The sequence below is a fragment of the Cibotium barometz genome, chromosome 2 (assembly GCF_041138505.1).
Source record: "Cibotium barometz isolate CiBa-2024 chromosome 2, ASM4113850v1, whole genome shotgun sequence".
Taxonomy (NCBI): Eukaryota; Viridiplantae; Streptophyta; class Polypodiopsida; order Cyatheales; family Cibotiaceae; genus Cibotium; species Cibotium barometz.
In genome coordinates, this window is record NC_141047.1 from 2824061 (window position 1) to 2838963 (window position 14903).

Genomic DNA, 14903 nt, shown 5'->3' on the forward strand with positions numbered 1-14903 from the left:
ATCATCTATTTTGTGTGCAAAGAACAGAGTATGCGGGGAGTCCAGATCTAAGGCCTTAGAGTTCAAATGAGCTTAAATCCTTTCAAGGCTATCAATCGCAGTTAGTCTAGTAGAGAATTAAGCCAAGAAAGACAAGATTTGACCAAACATTGAATGCTTAATCTCTGTTTTACCAAAGTCACGTGTAGATTTGATAAAGAGCTTAGATCTCACTGTAGATTTGATGAAGAGCTTAGATCTCACTATAGATTTGATGAAGAGCTTAGATCTCACTGTAGACTTGATCAAATCAAAATCTGTCTTCACCAGCTTGTAGAGCACCCTTGAGAACCAATAGGGCCAAGAGGAATTATAGCAATTTGATCTGGAGTAGTAGAGATCTCATTTCTCCTTGAGAAATGTGGCACCAGCGATTTAGCGAAAATTGGCAACTACGCTTGGCGGTTTGCGATTTTGTTTGAATGGGATGGCTAGCTATGGTTGCCTAGAATTATTTGCCCTAATAGTGCTTCTGGAGGGAGATCAAGCCCCTCTACTAGCTAGGGGTGCAAAGAGCTAGTTGAAAAGAGGTAAAAATCTTAATTATCTACTAATCCTAATTAGCCAAGTGATAATGGGCTCACAAATTGATGGATTCTAGGGCTAGGCTCTGATAATATGTTAAATTTGCAGCTATGGTGGATCAAATGCTAGAATCCACATCATTAACAAAGAGATTAGATGATAATTAAGATGTGATTAGTGAGCAATTAACTGATAGCTTAATGTAGGCATGGATAATCAAAAAACCAGCAAATTCTCATTAGGCCAATGCCTCAATTTATAGAGTTTACATCCAAGCATCTATTCCCACTGATTTCTCCTTGATTCACTCCACCTCTTTTGCTTGATTCTCTCCACCTCTTCCCAGAATATCTCCACACCTCCTAAATCTCCTCATGCTACCCTTTATTCTCTCCCAGTAGATACTTCTCACCTTTTCACATGCTCTCTCACATTTATAGATTCTCTTTTACAGCCTATTCACTTGTATATGTCAACACCTCCCCTCAAGTGAATACTCCTAGCACACCTGGACCCTATACCAAGTTTCCCTCTTACTTGATAGTCCGCGACCAGTGCCTCAAGTCCCTAAACTCATAGTCCTTGACACTCTCTCTCTCTCTATGTGTCCAAGGCTACTACAAGTGCCCGTGACCTTGACCAAAGTGCCCATACATACATCTACCACATGGCCGACATCATCGGTGGCTGAGAGGTGGTTTTACTTTGTTGGGACAGGTTACATTCGGTTGTAGGGTTTCTCTCTCTCTCTCTCTCTCTCTCTCTCTCTCTCTCTCTCTCTCTCTCTCAGAAAAGATGATCTGACTCCACTTCCTTAGGAGCCTCCATGAAGTTTGTTGTTGTCGTTTCTTCTCCACTGGGTTTGCTATAGCAGTCTCTTGCCATGTGTCTGGGCTTTTCCACAGTTTTGGCAAGTGATGGTCCTTCCTCCTACTCTACCTCTTTCTCGTCCTCGTCCTCGAGAGAATCCTCCTCAGGTGAAGAATGCTTCTTTTTCTCCTGCTGTTGAGTCTAGCCATTTCTTGTCTTTGCCTCTTGTCTCTTCTCTAGTAGAGCTCCTTCTATCTTTTTTAGCTTCAATTCAGGTACATTCTTTAGTGTTGCTACAATGTTTTCATATTCACCTTTGTCCACACTCTTCAGAAGCACTGTTAGTGCCTCATCATCTTCTGTCTTTTTGCCAATAGCTGCCAGTTGTTGCTTAATGCTTTTATATTTGTTCTTGTGTGATTAAAGATTCACTTTCCTTCATGTCTAATTTCTAGAATTGTATTAACAGATTTATCTTTGAATTTTTTGCTTGTGTTCTAAATAATTTTTTGAGTTCATCCAATGCATCTTTTGCCCACTGTATCCTTGTGATGTGATGAATGATTTCATCATTTAAACTGAGTGCGATAAGTCCCAATGCTTTTTCAATCCTCCCACTCATTTTTCCCTCTCACCTCTTTGCAATCATCTCTTCCCTCAACTAGCCCCCACAGATTTTTCCTCATGAGCAGATACATGGTTTTTGTCTGCCATGTGTAAAACTGCTCCCCATAAATTTGGCTCTCTTGTGCCGCCGTACTCATGATGATGTGAAGGGGGTCTTACCTCTTGATCAAATTTCAAGATTCAAGGGCAATGTCTACCCTTTTACAACTCAATATAAGGTTTAGGTGGTAATGATTACAACAGCTTTATCAGCATAAAATCACCAAAAATTACATTAAACCAAGGGTAACAAATCTGTACGGAAGGGTTGGAGTATCGAACCATCTCCGAATTGCAATCTGAAATTATAGGGATCTGTATCAGATACCAATGGTTGATTTGAACCCGTAATTGCACCGAACAATAGTGATTAGTATTGATTAATCATTGATTAGTAAACTAATAATCTATTTTGTGTGCAAAAAATAGAGTATGCGGGGAGTCCTGATCCTAGGCCTTAGAGTTCAAATGAGCTTAAATCCTTTCAAGGCTATCAATGGCAATTAGTCTAGTAGAGAATTAAGCCAAGAAAGATAAGATTTGACCAAACATTGAATGCTTAATCTCTGTTTTACCAAAATCACCTGTAGATTTGATGAAGAGCTTAGATCTCACTGTAGACTTGATCACATGAAAATCTGTCTTCACCAGCTTGTAGAGCACCCTTGAAAACCACTAGGGCCAAGAGGAATTATAGCAATTTGATCTGGAGTAGTAGAGATCTCATTTCTCCTTCAGAAATGTGGCGCCAGCGATTTAGCAAAAATTGGCAGCTACGCTTGGCGGTTTGCGATTTTGTTTGAATGGGATGGCTAGCTATGGTTGCCTAGAATTATTTGCCCTAAACTGGAGGGAGATCAAGCCCCTCTACTGGCTAGGGGTGCAAAGAGCTAGTTGAGAAGAGGTAAAAATCTTAATTATCTACTAATCCTAATTAGCCAAGTGATAATGGGCTCACAAATTGATGGATTCTAGGGCTAGGCTCTGATAATATGTTAAATTTGCACCTATGGTGGATCAAATGCTAGAATCCACATCATTAACAAAGAGATTAGATGATAATTAAGACGTGATTAGTGAGCAATTAACTGATAGCTTAATGTAGGCATGGATAATCAAAAACCAGCAAATTCTCATTAGGCCAATGCCTCAATTTATAGAGTTTACATCCAAGCATCTATTCCCACTGATTTCTCCTTGATTCACTCCACCTCTTTTGCTTGATTCTCTCCACCTCTTCCAAGAATATCTCATTTATTCTCTCCCAATAGATACTTCTCACCTTTTGACAGGCTCTCTCACATTTATAGATTCTCTTTTACAGCCTATTCACTTGTATATGTCAACACCTCCCCTCATGTGAATACTCCTAGCACACCTGGACCCTATACCAAGTTTCCCTCTTACTTGATAGTCTGCGACCAGTGCCTCAAGTCCCTAAACTCATAGTCCTTGACACTCTCTCTCTCTATGTGTCCAAGGTTACTACAAGTGCCCGTGACCTTGACCAAAGTGCTCATACATACATCTACCACATGGCCGACATCATCGGTGGAGAGGTGGTTTTACTTTGTTGGGACAGGTTACATTCGGTTGTAGGGTCTCTCTCTCTCTCTCTCTCTCTCTCTCTCTCTCTCTCTCTCTCTCTCTCTGAGAAAAGATGATCTGACTCCACTTCCTTAGGAGCCTCCATGAAGTTTGTTGATGTCGTTTCTTCTCTACTGGGTTTGCTGTAGCAGTCTCTTGCCATCTGTCCTGGCTTTTCCACAGTTTTGGCAAGTGATGGTCCTTCCTCGTACTCTACCTCTTTCTCGTCCTCGTCCTCGAGAGAATCCTCCTCAGGTGAAGAATGCTTTTTTTTCTCCTGCTGTTGAGTCTAGCCATTTCTTCTCTTTGCCTCTGGTCTCTTGCTCTAGTAGAGCTCCTTCTATCTTTTGTAGCTCCAATTCAGGTACATTCTTTAGTGTTGCTACAATGTTTTCATATTCACCTTTGTCCACACTCTTCAGAAGCACTGTTAGTGCCTCATCATCTTCTGTCTTTTTGCCAATAGCTGCCAGTTGTTGCTTAATGCTTTTATATTTGTTCAAGTGTGTGATTAAAGATTCACTTTCAATCATGTCTAATTTCTAGAATTGTATTAACAGATTTATCTTTGAATTTTTTGCTTGTGTTCCAAATAATTTTTTGAGTTCATCCAATGCATCTTTTGCCCACTGTAGCCTTGTGATGTGATGAATGATTTCATCATTTAAACTGAGTGCGATAAGTCCCAATGCTTTTTCAATCCTCCTCTTCCACTCATTTTTTCCTCTCACCTCTTTGCATTCATCTCTTCCCTCAACTAGCCCCCACAGATTTTTCCTCATGAGCAGATACATGGTTTTTGTCTGCCATGTGTAAAACTGCTCCCCATAAATTTGGCTATCTCTTGTGCCGCCGTACTCACGATGATGTGAAGGGGGTCTTACATCTTGATCAAATTTCAAGATTCAAGGGCAATGTCTACCCTTTTACAACTCAATATAAGGTTTAGGTGGTGATGATTACAACAGCTTTATCAGCATAAAATCACCAAAAATTACATTAAACCAAGGGTAACAAATCTGTACGGAAGGGTTGGAGTATCAAACCATCTCCAAATTGCAATCTGAAATTATAGGGATCTGTATCAGATACCAAATGGTTGATTTGAACCCGTAATTGCACTGAAAAATAGTGATTAGTATTGATTAATCATTGATTAGTAAACTAATCATCTATTTTATGTGCAAAAAACAGAGTATGCGGGGAGTCCAGATCTAAGGCCTTAGAGTTCAAATGAGCTTAAATCCTTTCAAGGCTTTCAATGGCAATTAGTCTAGTAGAGAATTAAGCCAATAAAGACAAGATTTGACCAAACATTGAATGCTTAATCTCTGTTTTACCAAAGTCACCTGTAGATTTGATGAAGAGGTTAGATCTCATTGTAGACTTGATCAAATCAAAATCTGTCTTCACCATGTTGTAGAGCACCCTTGCAAACCACTAGGGCCAAGAGAAATTATAGCAATTTGATCTGGAGTAGTAGAGATCTCATTTCTCCTTCAAAAATGTGGCGCCAGCAATTTAGCAAAAATTGGCAGCTACGCTTGGCGGTTTGCGATTTTGTTTGAATGGGATGGCTAGCTATGGTTGCCTAGAATTATTTGCCCTAATAGTGATTCTGGAGGGAGATCAAGCCCCTCTACTGGCTAGGGGTGCAAAGAGCTAGTTGAAAAGAGGTAAAAATCTTAATTATCTACTAATCCTAATTAGCCAAGTGATAATGGTCTCATAAATCGATGGATTCTAGGGCTAGGCTCTGATAATATGTTAAATTTGCAGCTATGGTGGATCAAATGCTAGAATCCACATCATTAACAAAGAGATTAGATGATAATTAAGACGTGATCAGTGAGCAATTAACTGATAGCTTAATGTAGGCATGGATAATAAAAAACCAGCAAATTCTCATTAGGCCAATGCCTCAATTTATAGAGTTTACATCCAAGCATCTATTCCCACTGATTTCTCCTTGATTCACTCCACCTCTTTTGCTTGATTCTCTCCACCTCTTCCCAAAATATCTCCACACCTCCTAAATCTCCTCATGCTACCCTTTATTCTCTCCTCGTAAATACTTCTCACCTTTTCACAGGCTCTCTCACATTTATAGATTCTCTTTTACAGCCTATTCACTTGTATATGTCAAAACCTCCCCTCAAGTGAATACTCCTAGCACACCTGGACCCTATACAAAGTTTCCCTCTTACTTGAGCTATGGTTGCCTAGAATTATTTGCCCTAATAGTGCTTCTGGAGGGAGATCAAGCCCCTCTACTGGCTAGGGGTGCAAAGAGCTAGTTGAAAAGAGGTAAAAATCTTAATTATCTACTAATCCTAATTAGCCAAGTGATAATGGGCTCACAAATTGATGGATTCTAGGGCTAGGCTCTGATAATATGTTAAATTTGCACCTATGGTGGATCAAATGCTAGAATCCACATCATTAACAAAGAGATTAGATGATAATTAAGACGTGATTAGTGAGCAATTAACTGATAGCTTAATGTAGGCATGGATAATCAAAAACCAGCAAATTCTCATTAGGCCAATGCCTCAATTTATAGAGTTTACATCCAAGCATCTATTCCCACTGATTTCTCCTTGATTCACTCCACCTCTTTTGCTTGATTCTCTCCACCTCTTCCAAGAATATCTCCTTTATTCTCTCCCAATAGATACTTCTCACCTTTTGACAGGCTCTCTCACATTTATAGATTCTCTTTTACAGCCTATTCACTTGTATATGTCAACACCTCCCCTCATGTGAATACTCCTAGCACACCTGGACCCTATACCAAGTTTCCCTCTTACTTGATAGTCTGCGACCAGTGCCTCAAGTCCCTAAACTCATAGTCCTTGACACTCTCTCTCTCTATGTGTCCAAGGTTACTACAAGTGCCCGTGACCTTGACCAAAGTGCTCATACATACATCTACCACATGGCCGACATCATCGGTGGAGAGGTGGTTTTACTTTGTTGGGACAGGTTACATTCGGTTGTAGGGTCTCTCTCTCTCTCTCTCTCTCTCTCTCTCTCTCTCTCTCTCTCTCTCTCTCTCTCTCTCTCTCTCTCAGAAAAGATGATCTGACTCCACTTCCTTAGGAGCCTCCATGAAGTTTGTTGATGTCGTTTCTTCTCTACTGGGTTTGCTGTAGCAGTCTCTTGCCATCTGTCCTGGCTTTTCCACAGTTTTGGCAAGTGATGGTCCTTCCTCGTACTCTACCTCTTTCTCGTCCTCGTCCTCGAGAGAATCCTCCTCAGGTGAAGAATGCTTTTTTTTCTCCTGCTGTTGAGTCTAGCCATTTCTTCTCTTTGCCTCTGGTCTCTTGCTCCAGTAGAGCTCCTATCTTTTTTAGCTTCAATTCAGGTACATTCTTTAGTGTTGCTACAATGTTTTCATATTCACCTTTGTCCACACTCTTCAGAAGCACTGCTAGTGCCTCATCATCTTCTGTCTTTTTGCCAATAGCTGCCAGTTGTTGCTTAATCCTTTTATATTTGTTCAAGTGTGTGATTAAAGATTCACTTTCAATCATGTCCAATTTCTAGAATTGTATTCACAGATTTATCTTTGAATTTTTTGCTTGTGTTCCAAATAATTTTTTGAGTTCATCCAATGCATCTTTTGCCCACTGTAGCCTTGTGATGTGATGAATGATTTCATCATTTAAACTGAGTGCGATAAGTCCCAATGCTTTTTCAATCCTCCTCTTCCACTCATTTTTCCCTCTCACCTCTTTGCATTCATCTCTTCCCTCAACTAGCCCCCACAGATTTTTCCTCATGAGCAGATACATGGTTTTTGTCTGCCATGTTTAAAACTGCTCCCCATAAATTTGGCTATCTCTTGTGCCGCCGTACTTATGATGATGTGAAGGGGGTCTTACATCTTGATCAAATTTCAAGATTCAAGGGCAATGTCTACCCTTTTACAACTCAATATAAGGTTTAGGTGGTGATGATTACAACAGCTTTATCAGCATAAAATCACCAAAAATTACATTAAACCAAGGGTAACAAATCTGTACGGAAGGGTTGGAGTATCAAACCATCTCCGAATTGCAATCTGAAATTATAGGGATCTGTATCAGATACCGGTTGATTTGAACCCGTAATTGCACTGAAAAATAGTGATTAGTATTGATTAATCATTGATTAGTAAACTAATCATCTATTTTATGTGCAAAAAACAGAGTATGCGGGGAGTCCAGATCTAAGGCCTTAGAGTTCAAATGAGCTTAAATCCTTTCAAGGCTATCAATGGCAATTAGTCTAGTAGAGAATTAAGCCAAGAAAGATAAGATTTGACCAAACATTGAATGCTTAATCTCTGTTTTACCAAAGTCACCTGTAGATTTGATGAAGAGCTTAGATCTCACTGTAGACTTGATCAAATCAAAATCTGTCTTCACCATGTTGTAGAGCACCCTTGAAAACCACTAGGGCCAAGAGGAATTATAGCAATTTGATCTGGAGTAGTAGAGATCTCATTTCTCCTTCAGAAATGTGGCGCCAGCGATTTAGCAAAAATTGGCAGCTACGCTTGGCGGTTTGCGATTTTGTTTGAATGGGATGGCTAGCTATGGTTGCCTAGAATTATTTGCCCTAATAGTGCTTCTGGAGGGAGATCAAGCCCCTCTACTGGCTAGGGGTGCAAAGAGCTAGTTGAAAAGAGGTAAAAATCTTAATTATCCACTAATCCTAATTAGCCAAGTGATAATGGGCTCACAAATTGATGGATTCTAGGGCTAGGCTCTGATAGTCCGCGACCAGTGCCTCAAGTCCCTAAACTCATAGTCCTTGACACTCTCTCTCTCTATGTGTCCAAGGCTACTACAAGTGCTCGTGACCTTGACCAAAGTGCTCATACATACATCTACCACATGGCCGACATCATCGGTGGCTGAGAGGTGGTTTTACTTTGTTGGGGCAGGTTACATTCGGTTGTAGGGTTTCTCTCTCTCTCTCTCTCTTTCTCTCTCTCTCTCTCTCTCTCTCTCAGAAAAGATGATCTGACTCCACTTCCTTAGGAGCCTACAGCTCCCCTCAAGTGAATACTCCTAGCACACCTGGACACTATACCTCGACACTATACTAAGTTTCCCTATTACTTGATGGTCCGCGACCTGTGCCTCAAGTCCCTAAACTCATAGTCCTTGACACTCTCTCTCTCTATGTGTCCAAGGCTACTACAAGTGCCCGTGACCTTGACCAAATTGCTCATACATACATCTACCACATGGCCGACATCATCGGTGGCTGAGAGGTGGTTTTACTTTGTTGGGGCAGGTTACATTCAGTTGTAGGGTTTCTCTCTCTCTCTCTCTCTCTCTCTCTCTCTCTCTCTCTCTCTCTCTCTCTCTCTCTCTCTCTCTCTCTCTCTCTCAGAAAAGATGATCTATCTCCACTTCCTTAGGAGCCTCCATGAAGTTTGTTGATGTCGTTTCTTTTCCACTGGGTTTCTTGTAGCAGTCTCTTGCCATGTGTCTTGGCTTTTCCACAGCTTTGGCAAGTGATGGTCCTTCCTCCTACTCTACCTCTTTCTTGTCCTCGTCCTCGAGAGAATCCTCCTCAGGTGAAGAATGCTTTTTTTTCTCCTGCTGTTGAGTCTAGCCATTTCTTCTCTTTACCTCTGGTCTCTTGCTCTAGTAGAGCTCCTTCTATCTTTTTTAGCTTCAATTCAGGTACATTCTTTAGTGTTGCTACAATGTTTTCATATTCACCTTTGTCCACACTCTTCAGAAGCACTGCTTGTGCCTCATCATCTTCTGTCTTTTTGCCAATAGCTGCCAGTTGTTGCTTAATGCTTTTATATTTTTTCAAGTTCAAGTGTGTGATTAAAGATTTACTTTCCTTCATGTCTAATTTCTAGAATTGTATTAACAGACTTATCTTTGAATTTTTTGCTTGTGTTCCAAATAATTTTTTGAGTTCATCCAATGCATCTTTTGCCCACTTTATCCTTGTGATGTGATGAATGATTTCATCATTTAAACTGAGTGCGATAAGTCCCAATGCTTTTTCAATCCTCCTCTTCCACTCATTTTTCCCTCTCACCTCTTTGCATTCATCTCTTCCCTCAACTAGCCCCCACAGATTTTTCCTCATGAGCAGATACATGGTTTTTGTCTGCCATGTGTAAAACTGCTCCCCATAAATTTGGCTATCTCTTGTGCCGCCGTACTCATGATGATGTGAAGGGGGTCTTAGATCTTGATCAAATTTCAAGATTCAAGGGCAATGTCTACCCTTTTACAACTCAATATAAGGTTTAGGTGGTGATGATTACAACAGCTTTATCAGCATAAAATCACCAAAAATTACATTAAACCAACGGTAACAAATCTGTACGGAAGGGTTGGAGTATCAAACCATCTCCGAATTGCAATCTGAAATTATAGGGATCTGTATCAGATATCGATTGATTTGAACCCGTAATTGCACTGAAAAATAGTGATTAGTATTGATTAATCATTGATTAGTAAACTAATCATCTATTTTATGTGCAAAAAACAGAGTATGCGGGGAGTCCAGATCTAAGGCCTTAGAGTTCAAATGAGCTTAAATCGTTTCAAGGCTATAAATGGCAATTAGTCTAGTAGAGAATTAAGCCAAGAAAGACAAGATTTGACCAAACATTGAATGCTTAATCTCTGTTTTTACCAGAGTCACCTGTAGATTTGATGAAGAGCTTAGATCTCACTGTAGACTTGATCAAATCAAAATCTGTCTTCACCAGCTTGTAGAGCACCCTTGAAAACCACTAGGGCCAAGAGGAATTATAGCAATTTGATCTGGAGTAGTAGAGATCTCATTTCTCCTTTAGAAATGTGGCGCCAGCGATTTAGCAAAAATTGGCAGCTACGCTTGGCGGTTTGCGATTTTGTTTGAATGGGATGGCTAGCTATGGTTGCCTAGAATTATTTGCCCTAATAGTGCTTCTGGAGGGAGATCAAGCCCCTCTACTGGCTAGGGGTGCAAAGAGCTAGTTGAAAAGAGGTAAAAATCTTAATTATCCACTAATCCTAATTAGCCAAGTGATAATGGGCTCACAAATTGATGGATTCTAGGGCTAGGCTCTGATAGTCCGCGACCAGTGCCTCAAGTCCCTAAACTCATAGTCCTTGACACTCTCTCTCTCTATGTGTCCAAGGCTACTACAAGTGCTCGTGACCTTGACCAAAGTGCTCATACATACATCTACCACATGGCCGACATCATCGGTGGCTGAGAGGTGGTTTTACTTTGTTGAGGCATGTTACATTCGGTTGTAGGGTTTCTCTCTCTCTCTCTCTCTCTCTCTCTCTCTCTCTCTCTCAAAAAAGATGATGTGACTCCACTTCCTCAGGAGCCTACAGCTCCCCTCAAGTGAATACTCCTAGCACACCTGGACACTATACCTCGACACTATACTAAGTTTCCCTATTACTTGATGGTCCGCGACCTGTGCCTCAAGTCCCTAAACTCATAGTCCTTGACACTCTCTCTCTCTATGTGTCCAAGGCTACTACAAGTGCCCGTGACCTTGACCAAATTGCTCATACATACATCTACCACATGGCCGACATCATCGGTGGCTGAGAGGTGGTTTTACTTTGTTGGAGCAGGTTACATTCAGTTGTAGGGTTTCTCTCTCTCTCTCTCTCTCTCTCTCTCTCTCTCTCTCTCTCAAAAAAGATGATCTATCTCCACTTCCTTAGGAGCCTCCATGAAGTTTGTTGATGTCGTTTCTTTTCCACTGGGTTTGTTGTAGCAGTCTCTTGCCATGTGTCTTGGCTTTTCCACAGCTTTGGCAAGTGATGGTCCTTCCTCCTACTCTACCTCTTTCTCGTCCTCGTCCTCGAGAGAATCCTCCTCAGGTGAAGAATGCTTTTTTTTCTCCTGCTGTTGAGTCTAGCCATTTCTTCTCTTTACCTCTGGTCTCTTGCTCTAGTAGAGCTCCTTCTATCTTTTTTAGCTTCAATTCAGGTACATTCTTTAGTGTTGCTACAATGTTTTCATATTCACCTTTGTCCACACTCTTCAGAAGCACTGCTAGTGCCTCATCATCTTCTGTCTTTTTGCCAATAGCTGCCAGTTGTTGCTTAATGCTTTTATATTTGTTCAAGTTCAAGTGTGTGATTAAAGATTTACTTTCCTTCATGTCTAATTTCTAGAATTGTATTAACAGACTTATCTTTGAATTTTTTGCTTGTGTTCCAAATAATTTTTTGAGTTCATCCAATGCATCTTTTGCCCACTTTATCCTTGTGATGTGATGAATGATTTCATCATTTAAACTGAGTGCGATAAGTCCCAATGCTTTTTCAATCCTCCTCTTCCACTCATTTTTCCCTCTCACCTCTTTGCATTCATCTCTTCCCTCAACTAGCCCCCACAGATTTTTCCTCATGAGCAGATACATGGTTTTTGTCTGCCATGTGTAAAACTGCTCCCCATAAATTTGGCTATCTCTTGTGCCGCCGTACTCATGATGATGTGAAGGGGGTCTTACCTCTTGGTCAAATTTCAAGATTCAAGGGCAATGTCTTCCCTTTTAAAACTCAATATAAGGTTTAGGTGGTGATGATTACAACAGCTTTATCAGCATAAAATCACCAAAAATTACATTAAACCAAGGGTAACAAATCTGTACGGAAGGGTTGGAGTATCAAACCATCTCCAAATTGCAATCTGAAATTATAGGGATCTGTATCAGATACCAAATGGTTGATTTGAACCCGTAATTGCACTGAAAAATAATGATTAGTATTGATTAATCATTGATTAGTAAACTAATCATCTATTTTGTGTGCAAAGAACAGAGTATACGGGGAGTCCAGATCTAAGGCCTTAGAGTTCAAATGAGCTTAAATCCTTTCAAGGCTATCAATCGCAGTTAGTCTAGTAGAGAATTAAGCCAAGAAAGACAAGATTTGACCAAACATTGAATGCTTAATCTCTGTTTTACCAAAGTCACCTGTAGATTTGATGAAGAGCTTAGATCTCACTGTAGATTTGATGAAGAGCTTAGATCTCACTATAGATTTGATGAAGAGCTTAGATCTCACTGTAGACTTGATCAAATCAAAATCTGTCTTCACCAGCTTGTAGAGCACCCTTGAGAACCAATAGGGCCAAGAGGAATTATAGCAATTTGATCTGGAGTAGTAGAGATCTCATTTCTCCTTGAGAAATGTGGCACCAGCGATTTAGCGAAAATTGGCAGCTACGCTTGGCGGTTTGCGATTTTGTTTGAATGGGATGGCTAGCTATGGTTGCCTAGAATTATTTGCCCTAATAGTGCTTCTGGAGGGAGATCAAGCCCCTCTACTAGCTAGGGGTGCAAAGAGCTAGTTGAAAAGAGGTAAAAATCTTAATTATCTACTAATCCTAATTAGCCAAGTGATAATAGGCTCACAAATTGATGGATTCTAGGGCTAGGCTCTGATAATATGTTAAATTTGCAGCTATGGTGGATCAAATGCTAGAATCCACATCATTAACAAAGAGATTAGATGATAATTAAGATGTGATTAGTGAGCAATTAACTGATAGCTTAATGTAGGCATGGATAATCAAAAAACCAGCAAATTCTCATTAGGCCAATGCCTCAATTTATAGAGTTTACATCCAAGCATCTATTCCCACTGATTTCTCCTTGATTCACTCCACCTCTTTTGCTTGATTCTCTCCACCTCTTCCCAGAATATCTCCACACCTCCTAAATCTCCTCATGCTACCCTTTATTCTCTCCCAGTAGATACTTCTCACCTTTTCACAGGCTCTCTCACATTTATAGAATCTCTTTTACAGCCTATACACTTGTATATGTCAACACCTCCCCTCAAGTGAATACTCCTAGCACACCTGGACCCTATACCAAGTTTCCCTCTTACTTGATAGTCCGCGACCAGTGCCTCAAGTCCCTAAACTCATAGTCCTTGACACTCTCTCTCTCTCTATGTGTCCAAGGCTACTACAAGTGCCCGTGACCTTGACCAAAGTGCCCATACATACATCTACCACATGGCCGACATCATCGGTGGCTGAGAGGTGGTTTTACTTTGTTGGGACAGGTTACATTCGGTTGTAGGGTTTCTCTCTCTCTCTCTCTCTCTCTCTCTCTCTCTCTCTCTCTCTCTCTCTCTCTCTCTCTCTCTCAGAAAAGATGATCTGACTCCACTTCCTTAGGAGCCTCCATGAAGTTTGTTGTTGTCGTTTCTTCTCCACTGGGTTTGCTATAGCAGTCTCTTGCCATGTGTCCGGGCTTTTCCACAGTTTTGGCAAGTGATGGTCCTTCCTCCTACTCTACCTCTTTCTCGTCCTCGTCCTCGAGAGAATCCTCCTCAGGTGAAGAATGCTTCTTTTTCTCCTGCTGTTGAGTCTAGCCATTTCTTGTCTTTGCCTCTTGTCTCTTCTCTAGTAGAGCTCCTTCTATCTTTTTTAGCTTCAATTCAGGTACATTCTTTAGTGTTGCTACAATGTTTTCATATTCACCTTTGTCCACACTCTTCAGAAGCACTGTTAGTGCCTCATCATCTTCTGTCTTTTTGCCAATAGCTGCCAGTTGTTGCTTAATGCTTTTATATTTGTTCTTGTGTGATTAAAGATTCACTTTCCTTCATGTCTAATTTCTAGAATTGTATTAACAGATTTATCTTTGAATTTTTTGCTTGTGTTCCAAATAATTTTTTGAGTTCATCCAATGCATCTTTTGCCCACTGTATCCTTGTGATGTGATGAATGATTTCATCATTTAAACTGAGTGCGATAAGTCCCAATGCTTTTTCAATCCTCCCACTCATTTTTCCCTCTCACCTCTTTGCAATCATCTCTTCCCTCAACTAGCCCCCACAGATTTTTCCTCATGAGCAGATACATGGTTTTTGTCTGCCATGTGTAAAACTGCTCCCCATAAATTTGGCTCTCTTGTGCCGCCGTACTCATGATGATGTGAAGGGGGTCTTACCTCTTGATCAAATTTCAAGATTCAAGGGCAATGTCTACCCTTTTACAACTCAATATAAGGTTTAGGTGGTAATGATTACAACAGCTTTATCAGCATAAAATCACCAAAAATTACATTAAACCAAGGGTAACAAATCTGTACGGAAGGGTTGGAGTATCGAACCATCTCCGAATTGCAATCTGAAATTATAGGGATCTGTATCAGATACCAATGGTTGATTTGAACCCGTAATTGCACCGAACAATAGTGATTAGTATTGATTAATCATTGATTAGTAAACTAATAATCTATTTTGTGTGCAAAAAATAGAGTATGCGGGGAGTCC